The sequence below is a fragment of the Salmo salar genome, chromosome ssa01, assembly GCF_905237065.1.
Source record: "Salmo salar chromosome ssa01, Ssal_v3.1, whole genome shotgun sequence".
Lineage (NCBI taxonomy): Eukaryota > Metazoa > Chordata > Actinopteri > Salmoniformes > Salmonidae > Salmo > Salmo salar.
The window spans coordinates 86891169-86908295 of record NC_059442.1 but is presented as its reverse complement, the minus strand read 5'-3'; the positions used below and the strand labels follow the sequence as shown (position 1 = coordinate 86908295).

Here is a 17127-nt window from a genome sequence, read left to right as displayed (position 1 = left end):
TATATATAAAATCATAATATGGACTTTTTTTTTATGAAGGATGAAGTTTTTTAATTTATCCAGGAGATTTGAGAGTGAAAATCCTATGTCCCTGATGTGTTGATATCCGTATGGTGGGCGAGTTAGTTGACTTGGTAATTTTTGGATCTCAGCACAGACTGATCACTAGAAACATAATGTGATGTTGGACATTTGAAAAGGTCCAGAGAACGTCGATATATACCCAAACAACAACAAAAATGTAAAATGCTTGCCCAGAACTGGGAGCAGCCACGCCGGAGCGCTCTCCTACAGCAGTTCACCATGCTCTAACTAGCCCAGAGAATACTGTGAATACAACTGATAACGTATGGTACTAGCACCTTGTTTTTCATTCTTTTCTTTTCAGCCTTCCCCAAATCATAGCCCTAACCTTAACCACTCGGTATCAATACCGAAGCGTAACGCTTTGAGTTGTTTCTGTTTTAAGTCTGTAACCACGTGGAATTAACCCTGTAACCACTCGGAATTAACCCTGTAACCATGTGGAATTAACCCTGTAACCACTCGGAATTAACCCTGTAACCATGCGGAATTAACCCTGTAACCACTCGGAATTAACCCTGTAACCATGCGGAATTAACCCTGTAACCATGCGGAATTAACCCTGTAACCATGCGGAATTAACCCTGTAACCATGCGGAATTAACCCTGTAACCATGCGGAATTAACCCTGTAACCACTCGGAATTAACCCTGTAACCATGCGGAATTAACCCTGTAACCACGTGGAATTAACCCTGTAACCATGCGGAATTAACCCTGTAACCACGTGGAATTAACCCTGTAACCACTCGGAATTAACCCTGTAACCACTCGGAATTAACCCTGTAACCATGCGGAATTAACCCTGTAACCACTCGGAATTAACCCTGTAACCACTCGGAATTAACCCTGTAACCATGCGGAATTAACCCTGTAACCATGCGGAATTAACCCTGTAACCATGCGGAATTAACCCTGTAACCATGCGGAATTAACCCTGTAACCATGTGGAATTAACCCTGTAACCATGCGGAATTAACCCTGTAACCACTCGGAATTAACCCTGTAACCACGCGGAATTAACCCTGTAACCACGTGGAATTAACCCTGTAACCATGCGGAATTAACCCTGTAACCACGTGGAATTAACCCTGTAACCACTCGGAATTAACCCTGTAACCACTCGGAATTAACCCTGTAACCACTCGGAATTAACCCTGTAACCATGCGGAATTAACCCTGTAACCACTCGGAATTAACCCTGTAACCATGCGGAATTAACCCTGTAACCATGCGGAATTAACCCTGTAACCACTCGGAATTAACCCTGTAACCACTCGGAATTAACCCTGTAACCATGCGGAATTAACCCTGTAACCATGCGGAATTAACCCTGTAACCACTCGGAATTAACCCTGTAACCATGCGGAATTAACCCTGTAACCACTCGGAATTAACCCTGTAACCACGCAGAATTAACCCTGTAACCACGTGGAATTAACCCTGTAACCACTCGGAATTAACCCTGTAACCATGCGGAATTAACCCTGTAACCATGCGGAATTAACCCTGTAACCACTCGGAATTAACCCTGTAACCACGCAGAATTAACCCTGTAACCACGCGGAATTAACCCTGTAACCATGCGGAATTAACCCTGTAACCACTCGGAATTAACCCTGTAACCACTCGGAATTAACCCTGTAACCACGCGGAATTAACCCTGTAACCATGCGGAATTAACCCTGTAACCACGTGGAATTAACCCTGTAACCACTCGGAATTAACCCTGTAACCACTCGGAATTAACCCTGTAACCACGCGGAATTAACCCTGTAACCACGCGGAATTAACCCTGTAACCACTCGGAATTAACCCTGTAACCATGCGGAATTAACCCTGTAACCATGCGGAATTAACCCTGTAACCATGCGGAATTAACCCTGTAACCACTCGGAATTAACCCTGTAACCACGCGGAATTAACCCTGTAACCACGCGGAATTAACCCTGTAACCATGCGGAATTAACCCTGTAACCATGCGGAATTAACCCTGTAACCATGCGGAATTAACCCTGTAACCATGCGGAATTAACCCTGTAACCATGCGGAATTAACCCTGTAACCATGCGGAATTAACCCTGTAACCACGTGGAATTAACCCTGTAACCACTCGGAATTAACCCTGTAACCACTCGGAATTAACCCTGTAACCACGTGGAATTAACCCTGTAACCACTCGGAATTAACCCTGTAACCATGCGGAATTAACCCTGTAACCATGCGGAATTAACCCTGTAACCACGCAGAATTAACCCTGTAACCACTCGGAATTAACCCTGTGACCATGCGGAATTGATGCGTCAAAAATAGATGTTTGTCCATAATACGCCGAACTTCAAAGGGAAACTATGAGATCTTGTTGCGCAGCATGGTCTCAGCATAGTCTCATTTTTACATTTACATTTTAGTCATTTAGCAGACGCTCTTATCCAGAGCGACTTACAGTAGAGTGCATACATTTTGTTAAATTTTTAAATACTGGCCCCCCGTGGGAATCAAACCCACAACCCTGGCATTGCAAGCACCATGCTCTACCAACTGAGCTACAGTGGGATTAGCATGCTCTCAGCATAGTCTCAGCATAGTCTCAGCATGCTCTCAGCATAGTCTCAGCATGCTCTCAGCATAGTCTCAGCATAGTCTCAGCATAGTCTCAGCATAGTCTCAGCATAGTCTCAGCATGCTCTCAGTATAGTCTCAGCATAGTCTCAGCATGCTCTCAGCATGCTCTCAGCATAGTCTCAGCATGCTCTCAGCATCATTTCTGCATGGTAATCGTCATGACAATTTAGAGCTGTTCTAAAAAAAGAAATACTACACTTATACATAATACACCTACCCTCGTCTCCTCGTCTCCTCCCGTCCCACCCTTTCTCCTCCACTTCATTTTTCCACCCCTGCTATTGTCCTAGACTGGCAGGGCATGAAACAACAATACTGGAATCAAATGACAGTCTGGTCAGAGAGAGAGAATCTCAGTTATTCATTTGAATCCACTGTACAGTACATTCATATGCACTATCTTAATTTAACCCTGCTTCTCACAAATAATCCTGCAGCAACAGGAAATGTGAATTATTATGTGGATTATAGGGGTTGATACATTTTTTGTTAGGGCAAATCAAGTCTGACATTTTAAAGTGTAAATTACAACCTTTATAAGCCTTTTTAAACCTTGACTACACTACAATTTGTATTTCTGGTTGCGCAGGAAAATTCTCTGTGTCAAGAGAGCAGATCTATAGACATTCCTTGGGAATAGCAGTTGTCATAGTGTGTCATTGTCAGTACAAACCTCCCTATTCACACACCAGCGTCTGTCTAAGGGGTTGTAATTCATCCTGTGGTGTTTCATTTCACTCACTCTTGAGAGTAAGGCTGTGTCCCAAATAGCACCATATTCCCTATATAGTGCACTACTACTTTTGACCAGCAGAGCCATGGTAAAAATAGTGCTCTAAATAGGGAATAGTGTGCCATTTGGGATGTAAGCTAACATCTATACAATGGTATTTATTAAAGGTGGAAGTTAATTCTGATCATTCTTGTTTTGATTTTAACCTAAAGCATTTAATAAAGATATTTATATTACAATATTATAGGGAATGGGAACGAGAGGGCTACTTACACAGTGTTGGGAAGGGATCACAGCAGTGATTGAATGAGGGTGTGCCGGATGAGTTGATGTGTTCAGAGGCTTGACTTCAGTGCAGGACAGGGGTTGAGGTGTTCAGAGGCCTCAGTGCAGGACAGGGGTTGAGGTGTTCATAGGCCTCAGTGCAGGACAGGGGTTGAGGTGTTCAGAGGCCTCAGTGCAGGACAGGGGTTGAGGTGTTCAGAGGCCTCAGTGCAGGACAGGGGTTGAGGTGTTCATAGGCCTCAGTGCAGGACAGGGGTTGAGGTGTTCAGAGGCCTCAGTGCAGGACAGGGGTTGAGGTGTTCAGAGGCCTCAGTGCAGGACAGGGGTTGAGGTGTTCAGAGGCCTCAGTGCAGGACAGGGGTTGAGGTGTTCAGAGGCCTCAGTGCAGGACAGGGGTTGAGGTGTTCAGAGGCCTCAGTGCAGGACAGGGGTTGAGGTGTTCAGAGGCCTCAGTGCCGGACAGGGGCTGAGGTGTTCAGAGGCCTCAGTGCAGGACAGGGGTTGAGGTGTTCAGAGGCCTCAGTGCCGGACAGGTGTTGAGGTGTTCAGAGGCTCCAGTGCAGGACAGGGGTTGAGGTGTTCAGAGGCTTCAGTGCAGGACAGGGGTTGAGGTGTTCAGAGGCCTCAGTGCAGGACAGGGGTTGAGGTGTTCAGAGGCTTCAGTGCAGTACAGGGGTTGAGGTGTTCAGATGCTTGACTTCAGTGCAGGACAGGGGTTGAGGTGTTCAGAGGCCTCAGTGCCGGACAGGGGTTGAGGTGTTCAGAGGCTTCAGTGCAGGACTGGCTCATCATGGATGGATGGTGTTGGAGAAGAGCTCAACTTTTCCACTGATACCAGGACAGGATTTGACTGGGAAGACAAAAAACAATAACACAAAACACTACCCAGTTAGACTAAAGAGCTGAGAATGACTTAGTCCAAGCAAGGAGTAAAATCACATTGATGTGTAATAATATGTTTGTGTAAGTGATTGACTCTACATACAGTAATGAGTGAAAATGTACAGGTCTACTCACAGTGCTTGGAGAGGAAACATTCAATGTGCCAGTGGATGAGAGGGCACATGACACGTGGCTTCAGTTCATGTCAGCAGAGAGTTGACGATGGTAGTGGAGTAGTCATCACCTCTTAATCAGGGAACAGGAAGGGACTTAGCTGGAAATACAGATGGCAAATACATTCCATTACAGCAGCGCCATCATAGGTTTGGGCAACACGTTTCTCCATGAAGTTAAACTCAGACATCTCAGAATTCACAAAGTCAAACACAGACTGCACATCTCACCCACTTCACACATCAAAGTAGCCCAATAAATGTTCCTGAATAAAGCCCTGATCATCCACATACCTGACAATAACTGACAACTGCAAGCAGACTGGTGGCACTATAGGTCCCAGAGTGGGGGGGCCTGGAGTTTTTCCTTATCTGGTAACCTAACCAGGAAAACTCTGTACCCTATATGGTATGACAATGATTAATTAGTTGTTAAAAGGTTTAACACAGGCTGTGATGGGACCAGTTTTTCTAATCAGGTCACATGGTTTAAAAAAACTCCTGGCCCTGGGGAGGATGAAAACCCAGTCAAACTGCAGCAACCCCCTGTTCATATGAATGATATTTAGACTAGACTAACAGGGGTTTCCTCTACCCAGACACAGAGACAACAACTGATAGACAATACAACTCACAGGGCTGAGCTTGCTTTATGCATGTTTGTATCTGTCACGCCCTGACCTTAGAGAGCCTTTTTTATTCTCTATTTTGTTAGGTCAGGGTGTGACTTGGGTGGGCATATATATGTTTCTATTTCTTTGTTGGCCTAGTATGGTTCCCAATCAGAGGCAGCTGTTTATCGTTGTCTCTGATTGGGGATCATACTTAGGCAGCCCTTTTTCCCACCTGTGATTGTGGGATCTTGTTTGTGTGTAGTTGCTTTCTGCACTGCATATAGCTTTGTTTTCGTATTTTGTTGTTTTTCCCAGTGTCATTTAAAATAAAATAAAATGTACTCCTACCACGCTGCACCTTGGTCTCATTCCAACAGCGGACGTAACAGTATCATGCAGTCCTATGCAACTGTAGGTCTACTAAAACATTCACTCACAGTTCATTGTTTCATTCCAGTTAATCATTTTGGATTGAAAAGTACAGGCAGCCCAAGTTGGAATATAAACCACATTTGATCACATTCACATTTTCTCCTGACAAACAAATAGTCTATAAATACATAACGTTGCAAATTTGTTTACGCTGACCAGATTGACAGGGAGCATAGGCTGTATGCAGCTGCTGTTATCAGTAACCTACAGTTGATCAGACTGAAAAATAGTCTGGTTTTCATCCCATACAGCATGACAGATGTCTAATGTTTAGGCGTAGCCTAGGCTGCTGCAACATTTATGTAAAGACTTTTTGCTTGTGTCTTTCTGGAGTGATTATGTGTTATCCTCTTTGCTAAATAAACACCGGAGAAAAGTGGAAAGCCCATCCTACTTGAGCGCGCACTATAAAATGTGCTTCATCAACCTGTCTTTTTATTCAAACTCTTAATGGAAGATCCGATGGAAGCGATCAAATCATTCTGAATTGATTTCGACATCCCAGAAAAGACTGTAGGAACTTTCATATGCTCAGCAAGTTAAGCATCGTAACGAACAATTACATCTGCAAAGTCCTTGTAGTTGCCCTGGTTAGCTGAACTTTTCCTCTCATCATGCCCCTAAGTAAAAGCAAACTCTTGCCGATAAGCTGCTTGTGACCCTGTTTCTTCCTACCTTCTCGTTGTGTTGCGCAGTTTAAATACGCAGAACTTTGTCCATTTTCCAAGAAGCTTGAATCTGATGTGGGCAATGAAAGGGGTTCTTCAACAAAAAAATCCACTACATTGTTGTTAGCATTAGCTAGCCATTGTGGAAGAGAAAACTGCACTCTGGTAGCTAGCTAATGTTAGCTAGCTACTAAAGTTAGCAAGGCAAATTGAAATACATTGCACTAACACCACACAAACATTTCTAAAAACAAAAAACGATATATAATCTGTCTCCTCCGTCTCCTGTAGTTTGAAGAAACACATTTCAATTGAATAATATCCTAAACATGGACAACTATCACTCTTCACTCTCAATCTCTATCCAATATGTCACCAACTCACCAAGCTTCTCAACCCATAGAACCCCCATAATGCTCTGTGGCTCAACCCCAATACACCACACTAGGTTTGTTCTCTGATCCTAATCCTCCGATTGGATGGACAACATGTCAGTTCATATTGCAAAAGCTTTGATTAGTTGGAGGACGTCCTCCGGAAGTGGTCATAATTACCATGTAGGTCTATGGAAGGGGGAGGCCTGCTGGGTTTTGTATTGAAGTCAATGTAGCCAGAGGAGGACGGAAGCTAGCTGTCCTCCGGCTACACCATGGTGCTACCCTACAGAGTGCTGTTGAGGTTACTGTAGACCTTCATTGCAAAACAGTGTGTTTTAATCAGGCATTTGGTGACGTGAATATATTTAGTATAGTTTTATCTAAAAATGATAACTATTTGAATGTTTAATTATTTTTAAATGTTCTGAAATTCACTGCGTAGGATGGTCCTCCCCTTCCTCCTCTGAGAAGCCTTCACTGACACACACACACACACACACACACACACACACACACACACACACACACACAACAGTGTGTGATTGGCACTTGATTAGGAACTAATCCTTGTCACAACACCCCCACGTCTCCCATCCCCACAACAACCCCCCCCACCCCTTCCACCACAACCCTCACGCCCCACCCCCCCACCCTTCATCCCCTGCTGCCTCATCCATCCACCCCCCACCTTTCAAACCCCCACCCCTCACTACCTCCTCCAGCTCCACTCTGCAGTTAGTCCTGAACCCCAACCATCCAACCCTCAGAGGAACAGAGAAATAATTAGGAGAGAAGATTGCAGCTGACACCATTTCTGAAAAGCAGGGTAGCAGGCTAGAGTAGAGCAGAGAAGAGCAGGGTATTGTAATGAGAGCAGAGCACAGGGATTCTTTGTGTCTGAGCTGAGGGAGAGGAGTTTAGAGAATAGACTGAAACCCCCTGGTTCTCCATTCAGTCTGTGTGTGAGAGAGAAGAGATGAGCCGAGGGAGGGACAGAGAGAAGCCAGGGGAGAAAAAGAGTGTAACCAGGGCTTTGTTAGACTGACTCTAATGCATGTGGGATCTGAGCCCTGAGAGGAGAGGGCACTATGAGGTGTCCCCCTCCTCAGCACACTGACAGCAGCTATTTCCAAGGTAACTGCATAGTAACTCACTGGAACCACAGTCCTACGGCCTGCTACACTACAGCCATCAGCCATTGAGGGAATGCTTCCTTTGAAATCAATGAAAGCTGCTATGCTGCCCATGCTGTGCTCGTGTTGCATTACGTCCAATGGCAGCGTCCACTTTCAAAAATCGCAGAGGTTCACTTCTTGGTGGCTGACACGTGTTCATTCAATCTCTTAGAATTTAAATAATGACAAATAATGTTGAGTTTGGTTGCATGTGGCCTCTTCCTCTCTGCTCCTCTCCTCTTCCTCTCTGCTCCTCTCCTCTTTCCCTCTGCTCCTCTCCTTTCCCCCTCTGCTCCTCTCCTTTCCCCCTCTGCTCCTCTCCTTTCCCCCTCTGCTCCTCTCCTCTTCCCATCTGCTCCTCTCCTCTTCCCCTCTGCACCTCTCCTCTCCCCCTCTGCTCCTCTCCTTTCCCCTCTGCTCCTCTCCTTTTCCCCTCTGCTCCTCTCCTCTCCTCTTCCCCTTTGCTCCTCTCCTCTTCCCCTCTGCTCCTCTCCTTCTCTGCTCCTCTTCTCTTCTCATCTTTCCCTCTGCTCCTCTCCTCTTCCCCTCTGCTCCTCTCCTCTTCCCCTCTGCTCCTCTCCTCTCCTCTTCCCCTCTGCTCCTCTCCTTTTCCCCTCTGCTCCTCTCCTCTCCTCTTCCCCTTTGCTCCTCTCCTCTTCCCCTCTGCTCCTCTCCTTCTCTGCTCCTCTTCTCTTCTCATCTTTCCCTCTGCTCCTCTCCTCTGCTCCTCTCCTCTGCTCCTATCCTCTTCCACTCTGCTCCTCTCCTCTTCCCCTCTGCTCCTCTGCTCTTCTCATCTTTCCCTCTGCTCCTCTCCTCTGCTCCTCTCCTCTGCTCCTCTCCTCTTCCACTCTGCTCCTCTCCTCTTCCCCTCTGCTCTTCTCATCTTTCCCTCTGCTCCTCTCCTCTGCTCCTCTCCTCTTCCACTCTGCTCCTCTCCTCTTCCCCTCTGCTCCTCTCCTCTTTCCCTCTGCTCCTCTCCTCTCTTCCTCTCTTCTTCCCCTCTTCTTCCCCTCTGCTCCTCTCCTCTTCTCCTCTTCCCCTCTGCTCCTCTCCTCTGCTCCTCTCCTCTTTCCCTCTGCTCCTCTCCTCTTCCCCTCTGCTCCTCTCTTCTTTCCCTCTGTTCCTCTCCTCCTCTCCTCTTCCCCTCTGCTCCTCTCCTCCCCTCCTCTCCTCTTCCCCTCTGCTCCTCTCCTCTTTCCCTCTGCTCCTCTCCTCTTCCCCTCTGCTACTCCCCTCCTCTGCTCTTCTCCTCTGCTCCTCTCCTCCTCTGCCCTTCTCATCTTTCCTTCTGCTCCTCTCATCTTCCCCTCTGCTCCTCCCCTCCTCTGCTCTTTCACTCTCCTCCCCTCCTCTGCTCCTCTCCTCTTTCACTCTGCTCCTCTGCTCCTCTGCTCCTCTGCTCTGCTCCTCTCCTCTGCTCCTCTCCTCTTCCACTCTGCTCCTCTCCTCTGCTCCTCTCCTCTGCTCCTCTCCTCCGCTCCACTTTCCCTCTGCTCCTCTCCTCTCCTCCTCTTCTCCTCTCCACTTTCCCTCTGCTCCTCTCCTCTTTCCCTCTGCTCCTCTCCTCTCCTCTTCCCCTCTGCTTCTCTCCTCCTCTCCTCCTCTCCTCTCCTCTTCCCCTCTGCTCCTCTACTCTTCCCCTCTCCTCCTCTCCTCTGCTCCTCTCCTCTGCTCCTCTCCTCTTCCCCTCTGCTCCTTTACTCTTCCCCTCTGCTCCTCTCCACTCTCAAAACAATGCGTTCGCTGTAGAAGGTAGAACGTTACATTGGCTGATGGAATTGCAGCCCTTCTAGTCGAGCTGAAGAGTTACCTTCTCTGCCGTTGCCACTTTCTCTTTCTGTTTCTCTATTTCTCTCCCTCTCCCCTTTAACTTTCTTTTTCTTCTAGCTATCTAGCGCTATCTCTCTGTCCGTCTTTCATTATTTATTTCCCCTCCCCCATCCTCCCCCTCTCTCTCTCTCTTCCTAGTTGAGAGGGATACCGTCTAGCCCTCTTCCAGAGTTGTCTTCATTAGTCCATCCCAGCCTGGATGAAGTGATGGTGGGTAGAGGGGGTAGCTCTCAGTGAACTAGACAGACACAGAGTGAAGATGAATACATGCCCTGTCCCACATTGGACAAGATGAAAGTGTGTGTGTGTGTGTGTGTGTGTGTGTGTGTGTGTGTGTGTGTGTGTGTGTGTGTGTGTGTGTGTGTGTGTGTGTGTGTGTGTGTGTGTGTGTGTGTGTGTGTGTGTGTGTGTGTGTGTGTGTGTGTGTGTGTGTGCCCTACCTAAAGCCTGTGGCAGCCAGTCCAGGGAGATAGATTAGTTGGATGAACTATTATAGCTGCTATATTTCAGCAGTCAGAGCTGACAGTGAGAGAAACCAGTAGAGAGAGAGAGAGGTGTGTGTGTGTGTGTCACAAGTATGTCTGGCTGTGGGGGTGGACAGGAGCAGATGCTTTAGCCCTCATCCCAAATGGCACCCTATTCATCAGTGCAATACTTTTGACCAGACCATATGGGCCCTAGTCAAAAGTAGTGTACTACATAGGAAATAGGGTTCCATTAGGAATGCTGCCTTGGTCTCTAGATTGAGCCCATTAAATGAGAACTTCCTCCATTAAGAAGTCTAAACTGTGGTTACACACGCCCGCCCGCCTACTGAGAGGAAGAGCCAATAAACAGCCTTCATGACCTTCACCGGTACTTACCTTCCCCGTGCTTTATTATATTTTTCTGTTTGTTTGTGTTTGTGTGTTTGTGTGTGTGTGTGTGTGTGTCTGTGTGTGTCTGTGTGTGTCTGTGTGTGTCTGTGTGTGTCTGTGTGTGTGTGGTGTGTGTGTGTGTGCTCTCGGGTCTACATGTGTGATGTGATATTTTGTATATATTTAATTGAGCCTTCCTTGAATGGGTTCCTTAACCCTCAGCTCACAATGGGAGCAGGTGAGGAGGGTAAGTCTACATCCCAAATGGCACCTTATTTCCTACATAGTGCACTACCTTTGACCAGAAGTAGTGCACTGTATAGGTAATAGGGTGCCATTTGGGACGAAACCCAAGATCACACATTATTTGCATCATCACTTGTTGAAAAGCATCTATACAGTCTCTATTCCATGTCTACATAATAACACGTGGAAGGATTTCGGAGAAAGTGCAGTGCAGCTTCCTGCACTCTAAAAATTGCTGGGTTGTTTGGTTGACCCAGCTGCTTGGTTTCAGACATTTGGTCAATTAGTTGAGTTGTTTTCTTTGAAAACCACTGGGTTATCGATGATGGGTGCTGGGTTATCGATGCTGGGTTATTGAGATATGACCCAGCAAGCCAGTTCAAAATAATGGGGGTGTGGCTTAGCAGGGGCGTGGCTGTCGTATAGTTATTTTTGGCCACCCGTGAGAGTAAATGTGATTCTGGTTCATCTGTTCTGTTGTATTGTTAACAGATGTTAATGTTGAACACTGAAAGTTTTGTAGGTTTAAAGAGGCTTACACAACTGCATGGGAGCCTAAGCAAATCACAATAACCAAGGCTGTATAGGCGTAACATAACGGGTGGTATTTCACTGATAACCAAGGCTGTATAGGCGTAACATAACGGTGGTATTTCACTGATAACCAAGGCTGTATAGGCGTAACATAACGGGTGGTATTTCACTGATAACCAAGGCTGTATAGGCGTAACATAACGGTGGTATTTCACTGATAACCAAGGCTGTACAGGCGTGACGGAACGGGTGGTATTTCACTGATAACCAAGGCTGTACAGGCGTGACGGAACGGGTGGTATTTCACTGATAACCAAGGCTGTACAGGCGTGACGGAACGGGTGGTATTTCACTGATAACCAAGGCTGTACAGGTGTGACACACGGGTCTGGTATTTCACCAAACAAAAGTGTAACCCACTTCCAAAATGAGCACCTCCCTCCACAAAACAATATCTGGAACACACACACACACACACACACACACACACACACACACACACACACACACACACACACACACACACACACACACACACACACACACATACACACACTGTAAAAAAAGCTGTGTGTTGTGCCTCGCATTCCGTGAAATGGTGTAAAGCAGGTCAATTAAATCAATGGCGGTAAAGATGAGGTAAGATGCTGTGTGTGTGTGTGTGTGTGTGTGCTTGCATGCTTGCGTGTGTGAGGTACAATGCTGTAAGACACTGGTCCTGGCAATCAGCATGATCTGCTCAGCATTTTTATTCCTACCAACGGTCAACACCACGGGCACAGCTCCAAGCTTCAGGTTTTTGAGACCATCATTCTGTCTGAGAAGGGATGCTCGGTGACACTAGCTGGAAACACACACACTTCACAGATGACGACACAACTGCTCTAGGGGTGATGTTCTGCGGTTTACCTTGTGCTGTTCATCATTCTGTCAGAAACAGGAGGCTCTCTACGGTGACACTAGCCTGGTCCCAGATTGGTTTGGATTGTCATGACACGGTCATATCCATGTCATAAAATGTCATAACAGCTGACATAACTTTAAATATATCTTAGATTTTTCAATGTAGCCACCCTTTGCCTTGATGACAGCTTTGCACACTCTTGGCATTCTCTCAACCAGCTTCACCTGGAATGCCTTTCCAACAATCTTGAAGGAGTTCCCACATATGCTGAGCACTTGATGGCTGCTTTTCCTTCACTCGTCGGTCCAACTCCTCCCAAAACATCTCAATTGGGTTGAGGTCGGATGATTGTGGATGCCAGGTCATCTGATGCAGCACTCCGTCACTCTCCTTCTTGATCAAATAGCCCTTACACAGCATGGAGGTGTGTTGGGTCATTGTCCTGTTGAAAACAAATGATAGTCCGACTAAGCTCAAACCAGATGGGATGGTGTATCGCTGCAGAATGCTGTGGTAGCCATGCTAGTTAAGTGTGCCTTAAATTCTAAATAAATCACAGACAGCGTCACCATCACAGCACCCCCACACCATCACACCTCCTCCTCCATGCTTCACGGTGGGAGCCACACATGCGGGAATCATCCGTTCATTTGGACTCACCAGACCTAAGGACAAATTTCCACAAGTCTAATGTCCATTGCTTGTGTTTCTTGGTCCAAGCAAGTTTCTTCTTCTTATTGGTGTCCTTTAGTAGTGGTTTCTTTGCTGCAATTCAACCATGAATGTCTGATTCACGCAGTCTCCTCTGAACAGTTGATTTGGAGATGTGTCTGTTACTTGAACTCTGTGAAGCATTTATTTGGCCTGCAATTTCTCAGGCTGGTAACTCTAATGAACTTATCCTTTGCATCAGTGGTAAATCTGAGTCTTCCTTTCCTGTGGTGGTCCACATGAGAGCCACTTTTATAATAGCGCTTGATGGCTTTTGCGACTGCACTTAAATAATGATGGGCTGTCGTTTCTCTTTGCTTATTTGAGCTGTTCTTGCCATACTATGGACTTGGTCTTTTACCAAATAGGGCTATCTTCTGTATACCACCCCAACCTTGTCACAACACAACTGATTGTCTCAAACGCATTAAGAAGGAAATAAATTCCACCAATTCTTTAACAAGGTACACCTGTAAATTGAAATGCATTCCAGGTGACTACCTCATGAAGCTGTTTGAGAGAAGGCCAAGAGTGTGCAAAGCTGTCATCAAGGCAAAGGGTGGCTACTTTGAAGAATCTCAAATATATTTTGATTTGTTTAAAACTTTTTTGGTTACTACATGATTCCATATGTCTTCACTATTATTCTACAATGTAAAGAATAAATAAATAAAAACCCTGGAATGATTAGGTGTCTCCAAACTTTGACTGATCCTGTATATGGAAAAATACACGTTTTAAAATGTTGATCAATCGATTGGTCTAAATAACAGATGACATTCGGTCTACCAATTAACCAGGAAGTCGGATCTCCACAGAAAATGTCAATTTACAGAACTATAATTTTCCAAATATAACTCTTGACATATTTTAATATCTGATCGATTAGTCATTCTCATTAATGTATTATTATTACCTTGTAAGTCTCATTCCAAACGTCGTAAAATTCTTGGTTATCTGCACGAACCCTAGCATAAATTATCAATAAGCAATATACAAATTGGCTTAATTATTTATTTACTAACTAACTAAATAGTCACAGAAATACATCACAAACAAACAGTAGATATTGGTTACTAACAATGACAGAAAAATCCCTAGTGGGCTAAGCTGATATGACAGCTTGGTAGACAAAGGGAAAGGGGTGGGACTGAGAAAGAGTGGGAAAGACAAATTGATTTACTACACACAGTCTATAATTATATTAATTGAAATGCTAATCCTTTGCACATGAACAGCCGCTCATTCGAGAATAATTGCAATGCATATATATTTACACCCATATGTTGTTGTCTTCTCTGTTGGAATCATCAATCGTCCTGTAGGGTTCATCAGAGTCTCTGGTTAATTGAAGTCAAAGTCTTTTATGGTTGTAGGTGGTTAGAATGGATACTTCAGAGTACCATTCAGAAGTGTTCTCAGAATATTTGCTTCGGAGGTTGTCGGGATGCTCATTCTAGGTTTACGTAATTTCTAGCTGCAAACTAGTAATTCGTGTCGTCTAGAATTTGCTCTTTCTGTTGTGAATCGATAGTCTCAGAGTTTAACCATTTCCAGCCGTGTAGCCAATGCTCCACATGGGATGGTCTTCTAGTCTTATGGTTTGCGTGGTCTTAACCATTCGAGACATCTGACTTACCATGCGTCTCTTAAGCATGAAATGTACATTTCGTCACAGGTGGTTTATAAATTTCCGTAGAAAAGGCAGTTCCATGATGCCTGATGTAATGGCTTGCCTCACGGGGGCGTGGCCACTGACTATCGGCAGGTAGCCTAGTGGTTAGCGCATTGGACTTGTAACGAAAGGTTGCAAGATCAAATCCCTGAGCTGACAAGGTAAAAATCTGTCGTTTTGCCCCTGAACAAGGCAGTTAACCCACTGTTCCTAAGCCGTCATTGAAAATAAGAATTTGTTTTTAACTAACTTGCCTAGTTAAATAAAGGTAAAAAATAAATAATAATAATATGGAAGACAATTCTCTAATTTTAAAGGTTAACATCACATTACATAATTTCACAAATAGTTTCATCTTTACTCATTTATTTTATACAAGAATTAGATGCAAACCCCATAATTGAGAAAAGGACACGTTCAGAGGTACAGTTCTGTATGCTTCCTGTCCTTCATGAGATCACCACATGAAACACACTCAACATGACTGTCCCTTAAGTGTCCACGGACCATTCCCACATTCTCATAAGTAGAAATTCTCCCATTTTGGGCTCTAGGCTCTCTACCTCCATACTGCATGGTAGTTTCTACCCGGTATTAATGACCTGTGGTACTAAACCTGCAGAGTGAGAGAGGGAGGGGGGCGTGCACGACCTACATCCAGAAAGGGCCACGTCATTACAGTATGTTACCATAAATTCCAAAGAAACTTTGTATTAACAGTACATTACTGTCCTTTTTTTTACAGTAACTTACAGGTAACTGGCTGCCAGTAAGTTACCGTAAAAACAGCTGGATTTTTTTTTCTAGTGTAGTAACACAAACTGTCCACATTAGGGAAATTAGGCAAAACATAATGTAATATGGAAAAATAATTCAACATGTCAATTGAGGATGATGCTATATGTTGCCCACTCACAAACTATTGCAACAATGACATCTATTTCTCAGTCATTTAAAGCATTTAGAGAGTTAAAAAATGCTCTTAAACACAATTTAACCGGCGCTGTAGACTAGAGTTTCTGTTTGTTTTGTGCAGCAGCCTGAACCTTTGACGTCCCTATATACAGTGTACTACTTTTGCCTAGTTCTATGGGCCTTGGTCAAAGGTAGTACACTTTATAAGGAAAAGGGTGCTATTTGGGGTACATCGTGTTTTTGGTGCAGCTCCACTCATGACATACTGCCTGGTAAGAAGAGACGTTTCCATCTCCTTTAGCTGGTATATGGTGTATGTCCCAAATGGCAACCTATTCCCTACATAGTCCAGTACTTTTGACTAGAGCTGTATGAGCCCTGGTCAAAAGTACTGCACTGGATAGGGAATAGAGTGCTATTTGGGATGTAGATATGCTCTATCTACCCTTCATTCTAGCTGGTCTCCCACCACACAGTGTCTCCCACAGCAGTCATGGATAATAAATTATCCAGGCATAGCCCCCACACTGATGTTACCCAGAGAGAGCTGTGGGTGTCTAGGGAGAGAGGAGAGGGTTCCTATGGGAAGGGGGTAGATGGATGCGAAGATGGAGGGATGGGGGCTGTGTGTGTCTGGGGAGAGAAGGGCCCTGGGGGAGGAAGGGTAGATGGAGGGATGTAGGCTGTGCTCTGTCTTCCATGACCTGCCTGCTTCCTGGATGGTTACACTAGAGAAAACCCAGTTCACTATGCACCTGTTCCAGATGAGGACCTCATACTGACACTCAGGAAAATGCTCTCAGTGAAGTTCTCTCACCTGTTCAGGTGTTGATACAGACTGTGTATCAAGCTTGAGAGAGAGAGAGAACAGTCCTTGACTAGGAAGACTGTGTTTATGGGGAGGAGGGTCTTGGGGGAGAAAGAGAGGCTGGCTCCCACCTGGACCCAGGAGAAAATTCAGTTTACTGTCCCCAGACTCTGTGTTGCACCACATGAGACCCCAAAGAATGCAGATTCTAATCTGCTCTCAGAGAAGTTCTCTCACCTGTCCAGGTGCGAGACTTTGAAGAAAGTTGTATGGACTTCAAATCAAAATGTATTTGTCACGTGCGCCAAATACAACAGGTGTAGCCCTTACAGTGAAATGCTTACTTACAGGCTCTAACCAACAGTGCAAAAAAGGTATTAGGTGAATAATAGGTATGTAAATAAATAAAACAACAGTAAAAAGACAGTGAAAAATAATAGTAGCGAGGCTATAACAGTAGCGAGGCTACATACAGGCATCGGTTTGTCGGGCTGTGTCACAACTTCCGCCGAAGTTGGTCCCTCTCCTTGTTCGGGCGGCGTTTGGCCGTCGACGTCACTACCCTCTGTAGTGCCTGGTGGTCAGAGGCTGAGGAAT

General features: G+C 45.3%; 1 protein-coding gene and 1 long non-coding RNA gene across 3 annotated transcripts in view; one reads left to right on the top strand and one right to left on the bottom strand.

Moving 5' to 3' along the window:
- The window catches only part of macrod2 (mono-ADP ribosylhydrolase 2), a 1144633-nt gene that overhangs the window by 440070 nt on the left and 687436 nt on the right, over positions 1-17127 (top strand). The window lies entirely within an intron of this gene.
- Positions 4424-6652, bottom strand: LOC106609231 (uncharacterized). The gene is made up of 3 exons (XR_001329663.2): positions 6503-6652; positions 4744-4882; positions 4424-4576 (listed from the first exon to the last, which is right to left on the bottom strand). It is a non-coding gene; the product is annotated as an uncharacterized lncRNA (long non-coding RNA).